The sequence below is a fragment of the Mustela nivalis genome (genome assembly GCF_964662115.1).
Source record: "Mustela nivalis genome assembly, chromosome: 2".
In the NCBI taxonomy this organism is placed as follows: Eukaryota; Metazoa; Chordata; class Mammalia; order Carnivora; family Mustelidae; genus Mustela; species Mustela nivalis.
Genome location: NC_139021.1, coordinates 118140394 through 118161193, shown reverse-complemented (window position 1 = coordinate 118161193; position 20800 = coordinate 118140394). Strand labels below are relative to the sequence as shown.

The 20800-nt window shown below is 37.2% G+C and overlaps 1 protein-coding gene across 1 annotated transcript in view; it reads left to right on the top strand.

Annotated features, from left to right (window-relative positions):
- PCDH15 (protocadherin related 15) overlaps window positions 1–20800 on the top strand; it is a 1700294-nt gene that overhangs the window by 673716 nt on the left and 1005778 nt on the right. The window contains exon 3 of the mRNA XM_082719991.1: window positions 10230–10280. The gene's annotated coding sequence lies outside the window, so the exon portion shown is untranslated. The remainder of the gene's footprint in view (window positions 1–10229; window positions 10281–20800) is intronic.

Here is a 20800-nt window from a genome sequence, read left to right as displayed (position 1 = left end):
TATCACTCTCGACTGGGTGGAAATCAGAGGTTTCTAGAGTCACTCTTTTGGAAACCTTCCTGGGATATATTTGGAACTTATTTAACATGATATACAGTAGTTATTCTAAGCAACATGTCTTTCTGGTTTGGTAATTATGTCCTGGTTTCAAGAAGAAACAATATGCATTTGCATGATAATTGATTAGCTAGTGATGGATCACTGTAGACCCATGGGGAGGAGTCATCTCTTTTCTCTGTGACTTTTACCATGAAGGGGTAATGCAGATGGACATTGTCCCTGCAGAATCAGAACATGAAAGGTCACATAGTCCTACATGTAGCTGATGGGTTTGTTGCCTGCATATGGCCATAATACTCCTATTTAGTGAATAGTTGCTATTTTCCAAGTAACATGGAAAACTGAGGGGCTAACAACTATAAAGACATGCCCTCTCCACCCTAGGACCTGGAAATCTTATAGGGGAGTAGACATCCCCATAACTCACTGCGTGCCCAGCCAGCTGCATGAGCCAAAGTCTATACTGCTTCAGAAACAGAGCATCTGTGAACCAAAAAGTGGGAAAAATGTCATTTGGGTTGTTCCTATGTATGTGACAGAAGGGACATGTTCTGTCCCCAAAGAAGTTATCTAAGGACATAATATTCTATGCAAAGCTGCTGATTGGTGCCTGCTATCTGGTATACGAGGACAGAGCACACCTTTATAAGCTAATGACCTTAGCTTTTGAATTTCCACAAGTACTGTGCTTTCTCTAACTCTGCTCCCGCTCCTCCAGGTTATCTCCCAAGCAAACTGGCAAGGGGGTGGTGAAGGCTGTCTCTGAGCCGCAGTTATAAGGACCTAGCACTGGATGAGTCATCTCACATACATCAGCTCTTACAACTCCCAACACAAAGCCAGTAGTCATAATTCTGAAATTAAAGAAAAAAGCAAAATAAAACTTGATGTCTTTGATTTCTGTTTTCTGTATGTATGTATGCATTTATGTTGTCGTGCATTTATTTACTTTATAATTGGACCTTGGTAACATGACTAGTGGTTTTGGATGGAGGTATACTTTCATTGTTGCCATTGAAATTAAAAGCAGAGAGGAAATGGAAATGACCTCATCAATTTCTGTCCCTTCTACACAGGGGTGTGTTTTAAAGACCATATCCGGAGAGCAGACCCCTGGGTTCTCCACTGTTAATAATGCTGGTGCCGATTTCCATATGGATTATATATCCTCTCACTGTTTAAATACAATGTGGGCATCGGATTCTTTTGGTGACCTGGAGAATTCCCGAGCCACTTGGTTTTGATTTCTGTCGGCTGCTGCATGAGGACCATTGGATTTAGTTGTTTGGTAGTTTGGTGTGGACAGAATGCTGAGTCTGACCTTCAAGTAAAAGGAGGGGTTTGCCTCTTACTCTTTTGTCCTCATTAGTGATTACCCTCTGTGTAAGCCTCTGGATTGTGCCTTGTCACCCCAGGGGAGGCTGAACAGGATTGACCAAATTAGCTTCATCTGAGTATATTTAGAAAGTAAATCTGTTAATCTGCATTAGAGTGGCTTAGTATGTTCAAAATAAATGTCCAGAGGGAACAAAGTGTATATTCATGATGTACATGCAACGTATTATTGACAGAACACCTTCGCATGAGCCAGAAACTTTCATCCCTGTTCCTTCCCACAGAGAAGTGTGCCCCGTCTTGTCTTGGAAGAGACAAGGGCATTCAGCTTTCTAAGGATAAGGGCAGTACTCTCATTCATAACCTAGTTTCCTTGAAAAGCCTTGCCTTCTCAGGCTCCCCATAACGGTCCTAGGACCTGGCATTTCTTATGTTTGCATGTAATCAGACATTCTCTGAGCCATGCCTAAACTTTAGAAATGATCCAGAACTCAACAAATTAACTCGTTGCAGCAGAAATGAATGATGATGTGGAGGCATTTATAAATGCATGGTTTTATTTCTTTGACAGCATTTTGGATCCTGCATTCACTGTGTTCATCACATCTTGGGAATTCTGGGATTTAATGCATTTTGGTGAAAGGAATACACACTGTTTGTGTTTAGGATGATACTGAAAGAATTGAAGGGATTAAAGCCTGTGTTCAACTTCTGATGGTAACTTTTGTTCAGTCCTTGCTTAAGGCAAAGGAAAAAGAAATGTTTTGGGTATTGTCCTTTTCTTCAGTGTGGACATCTGTGTGGTGGGGCATTGTGTCACTGAGGAAGGAGCCCGGCTTCCAGGCCAGGTACTGCCTCTGCCACTTCTTCACATGCTGTAGGACCTCAAATCACTTGCTTTCCTCATAGGAGTTTACAGGATGATAGCAATATCTGCTTCATAGAGGGACCAAAACCAAATTGCAGGGCCCCAACTAAAGTAGGTAACACAAAAAGCCTCCTCTGTGCTGACTGTTCCTTAAGAAAAAGCTGATTTTTAAAAATAATTATGTTTCTCCCATATTTTGTCCAAATACTAATGGATCCTCTTGCATTGTCTCTACACTATGTCTTGTCCTTCTCATAGCCACAGCGCCCAAAACGGCACATGGAAATTGATCATGGCTTGGAACGTGGCGGTTGCCTGGAGTGGTGTGATGAGATTGGAAGATTGCTGGAACATCATTCAGTTTTTGTTTGCTTGTTTGTTTGAGTGGTAGTTTTTTTCTTATTTTAAGCCACCTAAGAATTGTGGTCTACTTTGATGGGAATTCAAGACAGAGAAACAGCTTCTTTATGTTCTTACCCACTCTGCTGTTACATAGCTATATCATTGTAAATGTAGTGTAATGGAAGCTATAATTGGGATAATGAAACTATTTGCCACGCTGTTATGTAGATTTTGTTTCAACGTGAGTTTTTTTTTTTTCCCTTTAATCACCATATCCTTAAGATTAAACCAGTTTAATTTAGAAGTGAAAATATTTAAAATAGACATTAAAATAAATTAATGCTACAATCAAAGATAGACTTGTATTTAATTATCCCCTTCCTTCTAGATGTGTCGTCAACACTACAACCTTATGACATTGGGCAGAAATCAGTTATTTCAGTTTCTTCCCACCTTAAGATTTAAAATTAAAATATATAATTATAGGAAAATAACATTAAATATACTTCCATCGCAAGTCATCTAGTAAGTTTACAAGGTTCAAATTAAAATGAAGAAGGAAAAAATTCCTCAAAGGGCAAAGGTTTCTAGTTTGACTTTCCTTTTATCTTTAATTTCAGAGCATAAAATCACTTCTTTGGCGTAAATCAAATTCAATAAAAGTGATAAACTGAGGGCATCGATTTCTTGTTGAAAGAAATAGAACATCATCATAATTAAAAGTGGGCAAACATATGTGATTATTATTGATGCCATAACAGTGATACCATTTGATTGGGCAGAGTACCCTGGGAACAAATGTCAATGAGACAACTTGGCTCGGCAGCCTGCTGCTTTATGGGCATTGTGGGCAGGACACAGCTCTTCATTACCGTCCTGATAAACAAACCAGATCATTTAAATAACCCCCAAGCACTGCCTTCCAAGGAAGACGTTCAGAATGTCATGTTTATGCAAATATGACTTTGCATAGAACCTGTTCTCTCATTTATATGTTTATGTTTCACATTTCATTTTTGGTTTTGCAGTAACTGTACCCTCTTCAAGCCTGTACAGAGGAATACTCTAGAGAGGAAACAAAGTGACCATTATGTTCTTACAGTTATTTTCTTTGGGAGTCTTACAGATTTTCCTGAACCAGGGAATAGAAACTTTTCATAGAGATCATTCCTAATGCTGTACAACCATTCAGTTAAATACTTGGAAGATTGTTAACATTTGACATCTTACATGCAGCAGGGCCCCATCTTCAATTGTTTACTGAAGTAGCCACTTCCCACCCAGGATACACTGTAGGGTTCATTCCACGGTCATGGTCATGATCCTCCTGCTTGCAAACACCCACTCCCCTTTCTCTGTACTACCCATCAACACCTTTAGGAAGGATACTTTCCTCGCCTGCTGCATTGGAGTAAGGGAAGGGCAATTTGAAAGACAAGAGATACAAGCTATTATTTGTCGAGTGAGGCAGATTCTGTATAAGTGTGTCCTAAAGATAACCTTCCTAATACACAGTAAAAGGAACCTGCTCCCCCTCATCCCCCCGCCCTGGAGAGGTGAGGCATCTCAGCCAAGTGTGTGAAGTTCAGAGTATAGCATAAGAGTATGCATCTGTCACTGTTTTTAAATTTTTCAATTTATTTATTTTCAGAAAAACAGTATTCATTATTTTTTCACCACACCAGTGCTCCATGCAATCCATGCCCTCTATAATACCCACCACCTGGTACCCCAACCTCCCACACCCCCGCCACTTCAATCCCCTCAGATTGTTTTTCAGAGTCCATAGCCTCTCATGATTCACCTCCCCTTCCAACTTACCCCAACTCCCTTCTCCTCTCTAACACCCCTTGTACTCCATGATATTTGTTATGCTCCACAAATAAGTGAAACCATATGATAATTGACTCTCTGCTTGACTTATTTCACTCAGCACAATCTCTTCCAGTCCCGTCCATGTTGCTACAAAAGTTGGGTATTCATCCTTTCTGATGGAGGCATAATACTCCATAGTGTATATGGACCACATCTTCCTTATCCATTCGTCCGTTGAAGGGCATCTTGGTTCTTTCCATAGTTTGGTGACCGTGGCCATTGCTGCTATAAACATTGGGGTACAGATGGCCCTTCTTTTCACTACATCTGTATCTTTGGGGTAAATACCCAGGAGTGCAATGGCAGGGTCATAGGGAAGTTCTATTTTTAATTTCTTGAGGAATCTCCACACCATTCTCCAAAGAGGCTGCACCAACTTGCATTCCCACCAACAGTGTAAGAGGGTTCCCCTTTCTCCCCATCCTCTCCAACACATGTTGTTTCCTGTTTTGTTAATTTTGGCCATTCTAACTGGTGTAAGGTGATATCTCAATGTGGTTTTAATTTGAATCTCCCTGAGGGCTAATGATGATGAACATTTTTTCATGTGTCTGATAGCCATTTGTATGTCTTGATTGGAGAAGTGTCTGTCCGTATCTTCTGCCCATTTTTTGATATGTTTGCCTGTTTCGTGTGTGTTGAGTTTGAGGAGTTCATTTTAGATCCTGGATATCAACCTTTTGTCTGTACTGCCATTTGCAAATATCTTCTCCCATTCCGTGTGTTGCCTCTTTGTTTTTTTGACAGTTTCCTTTGCTGTGCAGAAGCTTTTGATTTTGATGAAGTCCCAAAAGTTTATTTTCGCTTTTGTTTCCTTTGCCTTTGGAGACATATCTTGAAAGAAGTTGCTGTGGCTGATATCGAAGAGATTACTGCCTATGTTCTCCTCTAGGATTCTGATGGATTCCTGTCTCACGCTGAGGTCTTTTATCCATTTTAAGTTTATCTTTGTGTACGGTGTAAGAGAATGGTCGTGTTTCATTCTTCTACATATAGCTGTCCAGTTTTCCCAGCATCATTTATTGAAGAGACTGTCTTTTTTCCACTGTATATTTTTTCCTGTTTTGTTGAAGATTAATTGACCATAGAGTTGAGGGTCCATATCTGGGCTCTCTACTCTGTTCCACTGGTCTATGTGTCTGTTTTTATGCCAGTACCATGCTGTCTTGGTGATCACAGCTTTGTAATAAAGCTTGAAATCAGGTAATGTGATGCCCCCAGCTTTATTTTTGTTTTTCAACACTTCCTTAGCGATTCGGGGTCTCTTCTGATTCCATACAAATTTTAGGATTATTTGCTCCAGCTCTTTTTAAATTTTAATCTCCTGGTGTGCCTGGGTGGCTCAGTGGGTAAGCATCTGCCTTCAGTTCAAGTCATGTTCCCAGGGTCCTGGGATCAACTCCCGCAATGGGATCCTTACTCAGTGGGGAGTCTGTTTTTCCCTCTGCTGCTCCCCCTCCTGCTTGTGGTCTTTTTCTCAAATAAATAAAATCTTAAAAAAAAAAAAAAAATTAAGTCCCAAGCTTCTTCCCTCCCACGCCTCCACTTATGGAAATAATTAGCTCATGATCGGATGCCTTATTAATCATATTGTGTTTCCAGAGCAGGTTACAACCATTTTAGAGAATACATAATTCTGCCTCCCTAGGACGGCATTTGGGATTTTACTAGGAAATTTTGCATCTCCTGGTTTGAGGTGTCCTTGGATCAGCTCCATCAGATACCACGATGAACCCTGATCTAGTTTGTGTTTCTCACCCTGTGTGATGCTGCATGAAAACAAGTTTGAAGCGTATTGATTAAGCCCAGCAACTCAATATCAATATATAAAATATAATCCATTTTGGGGATATAAATGAGAGGGGATTTTTTTTTTTGTCTGTTTCAGTTATGTTAAGCTGTTTTTGGTGAATTTTTGACTGGGGTTTACCAGCTTTTTGCAGAACATGTAGTATGATTATCAAAAAAATTTTGTCTGTATTTATCAGTATGGATATCTGGGTGAATTTCATTATCAAATATTTATCTTAAAGATCTTCAAACACATAATTATAAAACTATAACTGAGATGAAATTCAGCTTTATTCTTTCTTAGTAATTTTTTTTCCTAAACATAAACATATTTTATATAACTTATTTTTAGGACTTTTTGATAATACATACATTAGGTGTGAAAGAAAGGGCTATAATATTTTACTCTTTTTTAAATCAATTTATTAGAAGAACTGTATATGTGACAAACATTATCACGTCATTTTTGGTGTGACTTTTCAGCAGAGGTGATGATTATGATACTCATATGAGAACTTCGTAAGATCTTAGCTGCTGGCTAAATTACAATAAGTAAATGTTGAAAAAATATCACATTTGGATGGAAAGAAATCTCTAAGATTATGTGCTCACAAAATAGAGTGTGTGTGTGTGTGCGTGTGTGTGTGTGTGCATTGCTAAAATGTGAGGGAATAATATTATATTATAATCCACATTCTTGAATAAATGAGATTATTTGCATGCACAATATCATTAGGCAATAAAATTATCTCTTATAAACACTGAACTCTACGTCTGAAAGCAGTTATAGAGAAATTTCATAGCAGTTTGATACTGATGGGTGAAGCTCTTCACCGCAAAATTTACCAAATAAACAATTCAAAAAAAGCTTCAACCCTGACACACTTGTTGCCTTGTTCTGTGTTAACATCTACTTGATGGTCATAATCATGAGGCCTTGAGCACAAAAGATATCTTAGTGGATATCAAAATCTGTGCTGGGTCTTTTACTAATTAATCCCAGAAGCAATCAGATCATTACATGAAGGCTGATATCGTCCTAATTTTCTCCTGACAAGCTCAACAGAGGGCTTTTGAGGAGCTTAGTGTGGTTATTCTGAAGGCAGAACGTTCTGTGGTAGAACTTTCCTGCACTAGGACTGACCTGAACCACTTCTATTTAAGCTGTACCCCGATTTAGTACACAGCAGTGATCCAGGACTTACTTGTAATGTATTGTTGCCTTTTTATCCATTTCCATATGCACCCTGCTTGTCAAAGCAGACAGAGATATATTTTGGATATATTTTTAACATGTTTGTGTTAAAAACAATTAATAATAATAATAAAATGACAGCATGTCGAAGGCAGTCCTGAAAAAGTCTGCAGAATGGGAAGTGCCTATGCCTAGATATTTTTCTGTGAAAAGTCATGAAACAAAATTAGTTTATTTCTTTTGACATTCAAGCAAATTTGATTATTTTTACTAATTTATATAGTATCTTAACTTAAAGCAAGCAAGCATTATGATAGATTTTGGAGGCATTAACCAAAGATTATTCAAGACTGTGCTCAAATCTTCCTGTCATCCACTCGATTCAGTATCTCAAGCTGCTGCCATCCCACTCACAACCCTCCTTCCCTAACTGACCATTTGTCACTCTCACCACCTGCGAAACAAAGTCTGCTTCTTTTATGGTTATTGCATATAGCTTTATTATAATTGCCAGAGTACAAGATTTAAAAAAAAATTGTTTACTGGTATATCCCAGATGTCTAGAAAAATGCTAATTACATAGCTACAGAATGACCAATAAATATGTATTAAATGAAACATAAAATGTTTATGCAGTTAATAGCAATGGCCCAGCAACTCTTGAGAACCTCTGAAATTTGTCTGTTTCCAATGAGAATTCGTATTTGGCAATATGGCACTTTTTGGATAAATAGTTATCCAAGTTTTTGGATAAGTAGTTATATATACAAATATATAGTCAATTATTTTCAATTATGAGCTAAAAGGAAAACAATTCCAGGTATGGGTTTATAAACTTATAAATCTGTATTTCTCATTTTTGTGCAGCTGAAGAACAAAGATAGAGCCACTGAATCATAGATAAACATTTATTTTTGTATCTTTCTGATGAATACAAAATTGGAAAATATTAAAGCAAAAATTAAAGATTTTTAAAGCTTCTTAAGGAGAACAGTTTTAGCATCAGACCTTTCCATCATCTTTGCACATTGGGACATAACTTGGATTCACTTTATATTCATTTGATTTCCACAAATAAATATTCTAAGTTCAACAAGTGAATTATTTATAGGTACTTCATACAGTTGAATTTATTTTCATGTGATATCTTTTTAAAGTGACGGTAGTTCCTTTTAAGATGAATCCTAGCTCGAGCTCTGGTACCAAGATGTTACATGACCTTTAACAGTACACTGCCTTTCAGAGCACCATTTTATACCCCCCCAAAATGTGGGGATCAATCTCCATGCCCTCTGAGGTTCTTTCTTCTGTGATTATATGCCTGTGTGTCTTAACACTTTTCTGATTATGTGTCTTTTTATTTTACTATACGCGATTGAGTTTTTATATTAAAACACCTAGTATTAGCAAAAATATCTGGATCCACTTTTAATTTACCATTTCTACATTTAGAAAAAGTGAACATGTTATATTAGTTTTAGAATTTGACATATCTTATAGTTTGTGCTATCTATTAAATATACAACATATCCTATGATGTATTGTACTACACATGACATATCTTTTATGTATGATATGTTATATATATAAATATGACTTTATAAAGTTTAAGATAAAAAATATTTCTCATGTTTTCCTTGGGAACTATACTTTATTTTCAAAAGGGAATTGGGGCGCCTGGGTGGCTCAGTGGGTTAAGCCTCTGCCTTTGGCTCAGGTCATGATTTCAAGGTCCTGGGATTGAGCCCTCCATCGGGCTCTCTGCTCAGCAGGGAGCCTGCTTCACTCTCTGTCTCTGCCTGCCTCTCTGCCTACTTGTGATCTCTCTCTCTGTCAAATAAATAAATAACATTAAAAAAAAAAAAAGAAATTACTCTCATTATCAGGAGCCTGCCTTGTTCTACCAAAATGGTATTATACTTTCGTCATCTCATTTACAGAGAAAAGTTAGGTTGCTTAAAAAAACAAACAGACAAAAATCCCAAAACAAAACAAAGAAACCTGATGAATTTAAGGAGCATATTCTGTTAATATTAGTTTAGGTGATAGCTTAGTTATCTTGCCCAAATTCATATGAAGTGAGATACCTTGTCCTGAAGCCAGCACAATAAACTTTCTATTTTTTGATATGCAAAATACAATGCTAAACAAATTATTGATATTTCAATTATTTTGCCCCAAACTTTATTTCGTCTTTTCCAAAAAGCCAAAGCATTACAATGTGAAATATACTTGTATTTGTGAATAAATGAACGTACTGAATGTGTATAAGAAGAAGGATTTTTAATGCCAATTATTTTATTCCTCAGGTATAACTACTGTATATGTTAGTGTACACATTTGCGTATATTTAAATGTCCAGGTTGGCTAAAACTTCTTGTTTACTGAAACTAACCACATCATTTTTTATGCTTTATTTCCATATTTCTTATGAAACTGGAAGAATTAGCTTTCAAATGATTCGATAGTATCTGGACCTAAAAACCACTGAAAGAATTGTTAATACACATTTAATGAGAAGTAACAATTTTTAATGATACAGTCACACCTTATGTTGATTTCTGTATATGAGAATATATAGGGAGAATTATAAAAATTTCTGTTTGTGAGAATATATAGGGAGAATTATAAAAATTATATCAGTCCTGGAAGTTATGAGGAAATATTTGATAGGTAACAAGAAGTTTTGCCTTAATTGCATAACTAATCACTCGGATTCACATTTGAAAGTGCGCTTGACTCATTACTTCTTTTTATTAACAGGAATTTGCACTGTCATGTTCCTGAACACTGCATACACGACCTACAAATAAGGTAAAGTATGGCGTATTTTGTTTTATATTGAAGTTGACACATAAAGCCTCTTGTTAATTGTTGAGTAACTGAGAACTGTGCATTGTCAAGAAAACCGTAAGTAAATTTTGGGTTTGGAGATCAAAGTTACAGTCATCATTGGTATGTTGGCAAATTGTTACTGTTCTTTCGTTTTATTGAAAACCTCCTTGCGTGGAGATATCCACCATTTGCTGCTTATTCTCCAGTGTTAGTAGTTTACGGCAAAATAAAAATGCTTGATTTGACGTAATTTTTCTGCCATCCAGGAAAGACTTTCTTGCTGAGCTTCATGAGGCAACCGTGAGGCCGACATTGATCCCCCACATGTAGAAACATCTGTCCAATCCAATGGCCACAAGGACAGAAGCATAGAAAGCATACATGTGCCCGTGCTAGGAGAAACATAAAATCGATGGTTGTGAGTGTGAAACAATGTTAAGAAAGTGAAAAGAGTCCACTTTAAAAAAAAAAAACAAAAAACATGGTTCTCTATTCTCAACTTCATATTGATTTATCTGCGTCATTAAAAAGTGAGCAATGTTATTGAGCTGACATAGTATCTGAGACTATAAATTAATGGTAGACATTTTGTTTACCCCTTTATATATACTGGGGACAGATTTTGTAACAGCAAAAACATTTTGATATGCAAATCCATTCACTTGGGCTCTTGATCTCTCCCAAGAGGCTCCTGTCAGTCTACTTTTGGCTATGCATCTGTTAACAGGAAGGATTGAGGGGCCCAGGGCAGAGATGTTCTTACCTGAAAAGCAAATGCCCCTGGTGAAGGCTCAGGCTTCTTAGAGGGCTGGATGGCAGGAAACATGCTTGTTTGAAAGATCCTGTTGGTGTGTCTTGGGGTTCACGTTACAAGGACCGGTGCTATGTTATTGCTCAGAAAGCAAATTATGTCTTAGTCTCAGAAATGAATCAAGGGACAAACATCACAGTTCAATATATTAGTCATGTTTTTTTTCATTATTAGCTTCTCATCAGAACTTTATAACAGTCTGGGTGGAAGAATTTGGAATCTTTCCAACCCTTGTATTTCTCAGTTATTTTTCTTCTGGTTTCAGAAGGAGGTGGGAATATGAATACACATATTTCTCATTGAAAATATGAATACACATATTTCTAATTGAAAATAGTAAGGTAACATTGAAATTTGGATGAAATATAACTGATTTGCCTTTATATTCATTTGTTTTGTTTCTTGAAAAATGTCCTTTGATGTCAGTGGATACTTTTTCCATTTATCACTGTCGATCATATAAGTTTAAAAGAACAGTAGAAAGTTATGTGTGATTAAAAAAAAAAAAGAAGTCCCTGGACTTATTTAGCTTGTCTTTTCTAGCTACATCTCCCTGAAAATAAGAACTCATTTTTCCTTCAATCCTTGGTAGGATTAATAATGAAAGTAGAAAATGTCTTGCAATAAACCAGTCCTAAATTAAGCCATCTAAGTTTTTGCCTTCTTCAGGAATCCTGTTAGTGGTGTAACACAGTTAAATCTTAAAATAATTTTACTAGTCTGACAAATGAAATGCAGTATGTAATGCCAGTGGCCAAACTTCCTCTAAGGAGTTATTCAGAAGAGTGATGAAAGAATTCAGTCAATATTGAACCTGTCCCTTGTCTTTGAGGTATTTGTCGGGGTTTAGGATCAAGGCTCATCCAATGTCATCCAGACACTCAGCTTAAGAATGGTTATGACTTCGGAAGTCTTCTCTATGCGTTTGGTCCAATCTTCTCACTGCCTGAGTGGGAATAATCTGTAGACGTATAATCGCCAAGGCAGGGAATCTAGGATTTCTTTTGGATGTGCTCTTTTGTTACTGACTTTTAGGAGAAGAAAGGGGCATTAAGACTATCCACAACCCAAAGGATCATATGTGTCGCTGTTCTGTGCTTATCGGGATAAAAGTGAATATATGTTGTGCTTCTTTTTATTGCTCGTTCTAAGAAGCTGACTTTGTAGGTCTATTTTTATGTATGTCTCATATTTAAAAGATAAAGCAATGCACATCCTGTTTTCTTATCTGAACTTTTATTCTTTTTTTTTTTTTGAATTTTTATTCTTGATTCTGCTGTCAGAGTGATGAATATGTATAGATAGACACCTAGCAAGAGAACTTCTGAAAGTGATGGAGATAAGGAAATGCTTAGTATTCTCAGTAATGGATAAATGAAACGGAAATCTGTTCGTTATATTGGTATTCAGTTCTTTTCATCAGCACTTCGTAAAGCAGACTTACAGAGGTTTTTAGCTTTTTAGAATATTTGACATTCTCTACTTTGTATATGCAAGCCCAGAGGACATTAACCAAGCAGAAGGTGACTGCTGTGGCCAATTGCATCCGTCCCACGTTTGGAATGCTTCCTTATACGCAGCCTTCCCTCAGGGCGCCTGGGCATCTCACTCTTGGTTTCATCTCAAGTCATAATCTTAGGGTCATTAGATCGAGCCCTGAGTCAGGCTCCAAGCCCAATGTGGAATCTGCTTGTCTTTCTCCCTCCCACTCTGCTGCTCTTCCTCTGCCCCCCACCCCTCACATGCACATTCTCTCCTTCTCTCTTTCAAATAAATAAATAGATAGATAAATAAAATCTTTTTAAAAATCCTTTTTTAAAAAGATTTTATTTATTTATTTGAGAAAGAGAGAGAGAGAATGAGTGCGCATGAGAGGGGCGAAGGTCAGAGGGAGAAGCAGACTCCCCATGAAGCTGGGAGCCTGACACGGACTTGATCCCGAGACTCTGGGATCATGACCTAAGCAGAGGGCAGTTGCTTAACCAACTGAGCCACCTAGGAGCCCCCAAAATTCTTCTTTCATTCACATGTCATATTTTTTTATTTCTTTATGGACCTTGGTTTCTAGTTGACTGCTACGGTACTGGATTTTTAACACCGATAACCACCATTTTCATCCCAGGCCAGGTACCAGCTGTAACACAATCACATGCCAGATATTTGAACTCTAGAATGTTTTGATGAAGTTTAACCCCCAGCTCAGTCTGAATAACCTCTTGATTCTCCTTTAAGTTATATTTACTTATTTATTTATTTGTCAGAGAGAGAGAGAGAGAAAGAGAGAGAATGAGAGTGTGCACAAGCAGGGGGAATGGCAGAGAGAAAAGCAGGCATTGAGCAAGGAGCCTGATGTGGGATTCGATCCAAGGATCCTCGGATCATGACCTGAGCAGAAGGCAGACCCTTAACTGACTGAGCCACCCAGGTGTCCCCATGTGTCTCCTACTTCTGGATTATATCCTCCATCCCAGGTGTGTCTAGTGCACTATACCTTTGCTGTGCTTCTCTTGTTTGTAGAGTGATTTCCAGTTTCCTCTATACCTGCCCGCCCATCCTTTGGGGCCTCCTTCAAGCCTGACTTCTAAATTCTCCCCTATATGTTGCAACCTGGCTACCCTAAAGTCATTTTACCTTTATTATGCAATAATGGAACTCCACTAATACCCACCCATTATAAATCCCTTGTGTTCTAATAGCACTGAATAATACATTAATTGATTAGTGCACATTATTGCCCCTTGACTTTGCATTGTACTAATGTTGTCTCCCTGCTAGATGGCAAATTTCTAGTGGGATCGACCATGTTACTATGAGAAGAGATCAAATAAAAATGTTTCTGAAGCCCAATACTCCAAGTGGCCATGTTCCAGGCATACGCTTTACAAAAGTAGTTTTTAGAAAATTGATGATTTAGGGTGCCTGGGTGGCTCAGTGGGTTAAGCCGCTGCCTTCGACTCAGGTCATGATCTCAGGGTCCTGGGATCAAGTCCCGCATCGGGCTCTCTGCTCAGCAGGGAGCCTGCTTTCCTCTCTCTCTCTCTGCCTGCCTCTCCATCTACTTGTGATTTCTCTCTGTCAAATAAATACATAAAATCTTAAAAAAAAAAAAAGAAAATTGATGATTTATTAAAGGAGAGGTCTTTTTTTTTTTTTAAAGATTTTATTTATTTATTTGTCAGAGAGAGAGCACAAGCAGACAGAGTGGCAGGCAGAGGCAGAGAGAGAAGCAGGCTCCCTGCTGGACAAGGAGCCCGATGCGGGACTTGATCCCAGGATGCTGGGATCATGACCTGAGCCGAAAGCAGCAGCTTAACCAACTGAGCCACCCAGGTGTCCCAGGAGAGGTCTTCTTATGAGAAGCAGACGAAAAGGTTCTTATAAATTTGGTTTTCAGTGATCAGATATGAGAACCTGTGCTGAGAAGACATGGGTTTGATAGGTCACAACAAAATGGATTATCTAGAATTTACAAACTGGTCTTCTTCTCAAAGTTGCATCCTAAACATCTGTCCAAAACCTGATTTGATTTGACTGCTTGTTTAGAGTTCTGTCTATATTCAGAAATGTCATAACATTTTCACTAGCAAAGGATATGGATTCATATATTTTATATAATTGTGGAGACTTTTTAATTCTTTATTTTGTAAAAGGAAGAATAGAGACTGTTTAGTATTTATTAATTTGGGGTTATAAACTTTTTTTTTACTAATATTTATAAACCTTTTCATAGACACATACATACACAGGAAAGTTAGCATGCTCACAGAGAAGTTACTTAACAGGTGGGAGTCATCAGTGAGAATGTGCGAGCAGAAATTGGGTCTAGGAGTACTTACCTCACACAACTGATGAGTCACAGATTGACTATTGTTACTGTAACGAGAGAGCTTAATGAAATGTCTGGCACTTAGTAAATGCTTAATAGATAGAATATTCAATGAATAGAAATCACAGAAACATTGTTAAAATTCTCATGTTCAGGGCATCATAGTACTTATTTTTCTAATTATTATTATTTTTTTTATTTGGCAAAAGTCTAATTATTTTTAAATTTTATTATTAATTATCTTTCTTGCTTTTCATTTTTTAGAAAGGATGCCTTATTTTTTTATTTCTTCTGTATATCTCAAAATGTCTTTTTCTCATAAGCGTAATGATATATTTGCTGGAATAACATTTTTAAGCTGAAACTTCTTTTCCCTTATGAGATATATATATATATATATATATATATATATATATATATATATATATGTATGTGTATGTGTATATATATATATCTATATATATATATATAGATATATATATATTCCAGTGTTTAATGATGTAGAGTTTAGGCACCAATCCAATTCTTATATCTTTAGGTGTTTTTCCCTCTGAAGCTTCTATCTTTCTTTGTCATTAACATTTGAAAATTCCCAGAGGATGTGTCTTGTGGAATACTTCTCATTAAGTTAGTCTGCAAACACTCAATTTTTAAAAATGTGATCTTCTTTAAATGAGAAAAGTTTCTTTTATAATTATCTCTTTCCATGCTTTTTTTGTTCTGCTGCCTTTTTCTTTACTTTCTCTAATTATAGATTGTATCTTCCAGATCAGTCTTCCATCTCATTTTTTTTCTTTCTTTCATGGTTTATTCTCTACTCTTTCACTCTGAATTTTTGGGAAATTTTACTGCATTATTTTCTATTAATATAAATTATTGAGTTCCTTCTTCCAACTGTTCTTTATTGTTTTTTTTTCCCTTGAGTTTTAATTTGACAATCTTGTTTTCCTTTGTCAGCAAGATCATGAATTTACAATAAGATCATGAATTAACATTATTCTTATAGCTATTTCACATGATTTTACTGACAAAATTGAACCTTGAATCTGCAGAGAAAATTAAATTTCTTCTCTTTAGGCTGTAACTAATTTAAAGTATACCTTAAACCTTCATGTTTTATTAGCTAGAAGGAAGAAATAAATAAATAAACCAATCCAATTTTAATTAACCCAACTATGCAGTATTTAATCTCTTTTGGATAAAAAAAAACAAACAAAAAACAAACAAACAAAAAAAAACACAAATAGAAACAAAAAACTCAGTGTTTCAGTGATGCCAATTTCTCCTCCTGCAATCCCCCCCCCCCTTGAAGAAGTGACTTTGTGTGCATCTACGTGGTGGTGTGTGGAGTGAGATATATGGGGGAGAGTGTCACCAATGGGATCTCATGATGATGTGAATGAAAATGTGGCTTTAGGCGCTCTGCTTCTTCTCCTCTTTGTCATGACATTCCTTGTTGCCCTGGGTCTTCAGATGGCCCATGGTCTTGCTTAGGTGCCAGTGGTGAGGACACCTTTTCTTTGTTGAAGTATAACTCTGGAGTTCCATTGTCTGGGCAGTTTGAGACTCTCTTTGAAGCCCTCTGTGAGGCCACTGTCCCTGGGGCAAAGATTCACTCCTTAGCTAGATTCTCAGCTAAGATGGTGTTTATGACACTAAAAAGGGCAATAAAATTCAAAGCTCCCCTCTCCCTCACAACAGTGTGGTTCTTTTTGGTCTGTTTTTGATAGGGCTTCTGCAGTCTGTAAGGCTGTGTGAGGATGGGAAACCCTACTCTGCTCTTGGTGGTATCTTCTTTTACATAACAAAACTTCCTTCTATGTTTGTCCACGTTTGTCACTCTTCTGTCATCATGATTGTTCTTCTCACAAATACCATATATCAGAAATGTGGAAGCCAAACTTTTATTCCCATCTTTTCTCTGTATCTGCCAGATGTGGGAGCAGTAATAATCAGAAGGGAGGTTACTAGCTCTAAGTCCTTATTGTTCTGTAGCTTTTATGCTAAACTGAGTGTGAAGACCATTCTATCCCAACACGGTGACCCAGCTCCCAAGGCTACTGACTCTTTCTCTCAGACCGATTTATAAGTTAGAAGCTGAAATTCTTGTTCCTACTCTCAGCATGCCCATCTAAAATATATTTCAATCTTTCCCAAACATACTGATGTGCTGGGTAGAAGAGAAACGATGCCTTGCTACCCAGAAGACATGAAAGAAGCTCATAAGTAATATTCAGTTGTTCTCATAAATTTTATAGAGTGGTGAATAATTTATTTTTCAATCACCTCTTCTATTTCCTATAGTGAATCAGTGTCAATAGGAATATTCATTTCCAACATGCAATGTCCCCTTTCCTGAGAGCAGTTTTCCTAATACACCCCCTTTCCTCTCTTGACTTGTTCATCTTTTGGACCAGGAGAAAATGCTTTCATATGATTTATATACAATTAAGGAAGACTGAAGGTGTGTTTTATCTAAGATTGGGTTTCTTGTGGCTGTAATCTTTCAGAGACAGAGAATTTTAGGTACAGATGAGTTGCAAGAAAATCTTTCTGGAGGGTGTCTGGATGGCTCAGTCATTAAGTGTCTATTTTCAGCTGAAGTCAGGATTCCTGAGTCCTGGGATCGAGTTCCACATCAGGACCATTGCTCACTGGGGAGTTTGCTTCTCCCTCTCCCTCCTCCCCTCCCTCTTCTTCTCTCTCTCTCTCTCCCAAGTAAATAAGTAAGGTTTAAAAAAAAAAAAAAAAAAAAAAAAAAAGGGAAACCTATCTGGAATAGTGACAAGAACAAAAGGCAAACCTGTATTCAGTTTAGATGATCACCTTTGCCATCCTGACCCCTACACAGAATGGTGGGAGATTGTGACAGATTTTCGTAGACTAAGACAAATGGTATCTCAGGTAAGGTGCTACCTCCCATCCAACCCATGGGTCTTGAGCTGCTGTGTTCTTCTAACCTTGACTTTGTGAGGATGTGATGGTCATCCATGACCATGTAAACTGGGGGAAACGTTCTCTCCATTAGATTAGCACATAGGGCCCCGAAACCTTCCTCCAGTACTTTCTCCTCCCTTACACCAGCACAAATTCCTTGTTGTATCTGTTATTAGGTGGATTATGCCATCTACATATTTTAGCACCAGGGCACAGTTTTATTCCTTATTAAATTTTACATTTTATTTACATTTTGGTTTTACTTTGTTTTGTTTTACTTGTCAAACTAGATGCCAAGCTCAGTAAGATCGCTTACGGTTCTTGAATAGTTTTGGAATTTTATGGCCTTTACCCTCCTTTTTTTATTTTTCAAGATTTTATTTAATAGAGAGTGAGTGAGAGCAGAAGCAGGAGGAGCAGCAGAGGGGGAGGAAGAAGCAGATTCCTTGCCAAGCAAGGAGCCCGATGTGGGGCATGATCCCAGGATACTGGGATCATGATCTGAGCCAAGGGCAGATGCTTAACCAATTGAGCCACCCAAGCGCCCCATCCTACTTTAAATAAATGTATTCAGTTGTTTATCAGCTTTCCTCTTTTTGAGCTCTATTTATGAAAAACTGTGATATCTTTTCATGGGATTATTTGATGAATTTTATTTTTATAAAATTAAATTTTTATAAAATTAAATTATATTAAATTTTATTTATTTTTATTTTGAAATACTTTCTTAAGGATTCCTATTATATTAGTTGCTTATCATTTAAGTCAATCAAAGTGATCTTTTCACTCCAAAGATCAGTCTGCCTTGAACTGTTTTCATTCTCTGAGCATATGGTGTGTTTCCGAGTCTGTATATTTCCTCAGTCCAAACAGTGTTACCAAGGGCAATATTTCTAAAATGAGTTTTTCTACTTTAATCAATTGTTCACTAAACAAAGGGTTAAAAATGACGTGGCATCGGCTCCATAGTTAATCTTTCCTCTAATTTTGTTATTAGATACTACTGGGTACTCTAGGGTTTGGCTGTGAAGTTCTTTGCCTTCCCTTACATAAAAGGTTATTTTGAAACTTTAGTGGTTTTCTCTAGGATTTTATTCATTCTCACAGTAAATAAAACAGATTGTTCATATCCTATCCTGTTTAAAAAATTTTAATAGCTATTTATTCAAACGCATTTAACATACTAAAACTTCCTGCAGTCTCTCATCTGCCTCCTGAGTTTGTCACCATCCTTCTGTATGACTGATATCACTACAGATAACGTAGTAGAGTCCTGGAGGTCTCCACGCATTCATCCCAGTAGGCCAGCGTGACTCTGCCATGCACAGGTGTGACTAAGAGCAGCCTGTCCTCTCATCTGCAGGAAGAGAGACTTAGCTGGGACACTCGGTTTTCTGCTCGAGACACTCTGCAGTTCCCATCTATCTGACCTTTATTTTCTCACATGAATTATTGCTTTATATGTGCATGTTTGGGGCAGGGTTGAACATTCAGTCTCGTTGACAACTCTTGATAAAGAGCAAGCACTTAGTATGTGCCAAGTGTTTACACGTCGGTGACATCATTCAGTCTTCCTAAAAATCCACATAGGTGTTATTTCCCATTCCGTGTGTGGGAGGAAAGTGGACAGAATTATAAACAGGATTAGTGGAACTGATAATACACAAGGGTCTGTCTCACACTAAGGGCCATTTCTCCCTAATTTTATTTTGCTGCTGCTTAACTGTGCTAGCAGTAAAAATATGGGAGTTCATAGATTTTGAGAGTCATCAATTTTTCAATGATCTAAGTCACTGATGCATATTCCACAATAAATGGGCTTCTCTAAGTGATGCAGCTATATTAATATATATAGCTGATTGGAAACATTATTCATAACACATTGTGTCAAGTGCACTGCATGGAACATTTAACAAGACAGACCATATTCTAATTATATTCTTACAATACAATTAAAGGATTTAAGTCAAGCCAGCATCTGGAAGAAATCACTTGCAAATAGTGTGTCTCATAAAGGACATGTACTCAGAATATATAAAGAACTCTGAAGATTCAATAATAAGAGAACCCAATAAAATAAAAGAAAAACTATCTGAACATTCACTCTAAAAAGATGTTTGGATGAAAAATAAGAATGCAAGAAGATATTCAACATCATTAGAGAGATGCAATTTAAAGCCTACATGAGGTCCCTCTAAACACATATCAAAAATTCTAAAATTAATAAAATCCTGCAATAGTTTCTGGAAATCAGCTTGGCAATTAAAAAAAATATATTAAACATACACTCACCATATGACCTTGCCTCTTCATTCTTATATATATACCTAAAAGAAATAAAAGCACGTCTTTTTGCAAAGATTAGGATATGAATGTGCACAACACCAACCCAGGAACAACACAAATGTCCATCAGCAGATAAGCATATAAACATTGTGTTATACCAATGCAATGAAATATTCAAAATTAAAAGGGAATGATATGCACAACAACGTGTAGAAATCTCAGAATACTCAGGCAGAGTGGATGAAGCCAGACAAAAGAACTAGCGTGTGTTCTATCTCCCCATGGTTGCATAATTCTAGAAGTCAAAAACTAGTCAATGTCAGAGGCCATTGGCAGTTGGGAGTGGAGAGTTCAGAAAGGGGCAGGGGGAGCTTCTGGGGATGGTGGACCTTCACAGTCTTGGTGGTGATGATAGTTTCACAGTGCTTACATATGTGAAACTTGTCAAATTACATACTGCACATATACAAAATACCTTGTATGTCAAAACTCAACATAAGCTCCTAAAAAGTACTTATTGTGGATGGTGTTGAAAGTACAAGTGACATAAAAGAAAATTCCAAATAGAATCCTTCAGTACCAAATCCTTGGTCACCATCGTGGGAGAGCGGAGTATGAATTCTAACTGGAAGTTTAAAA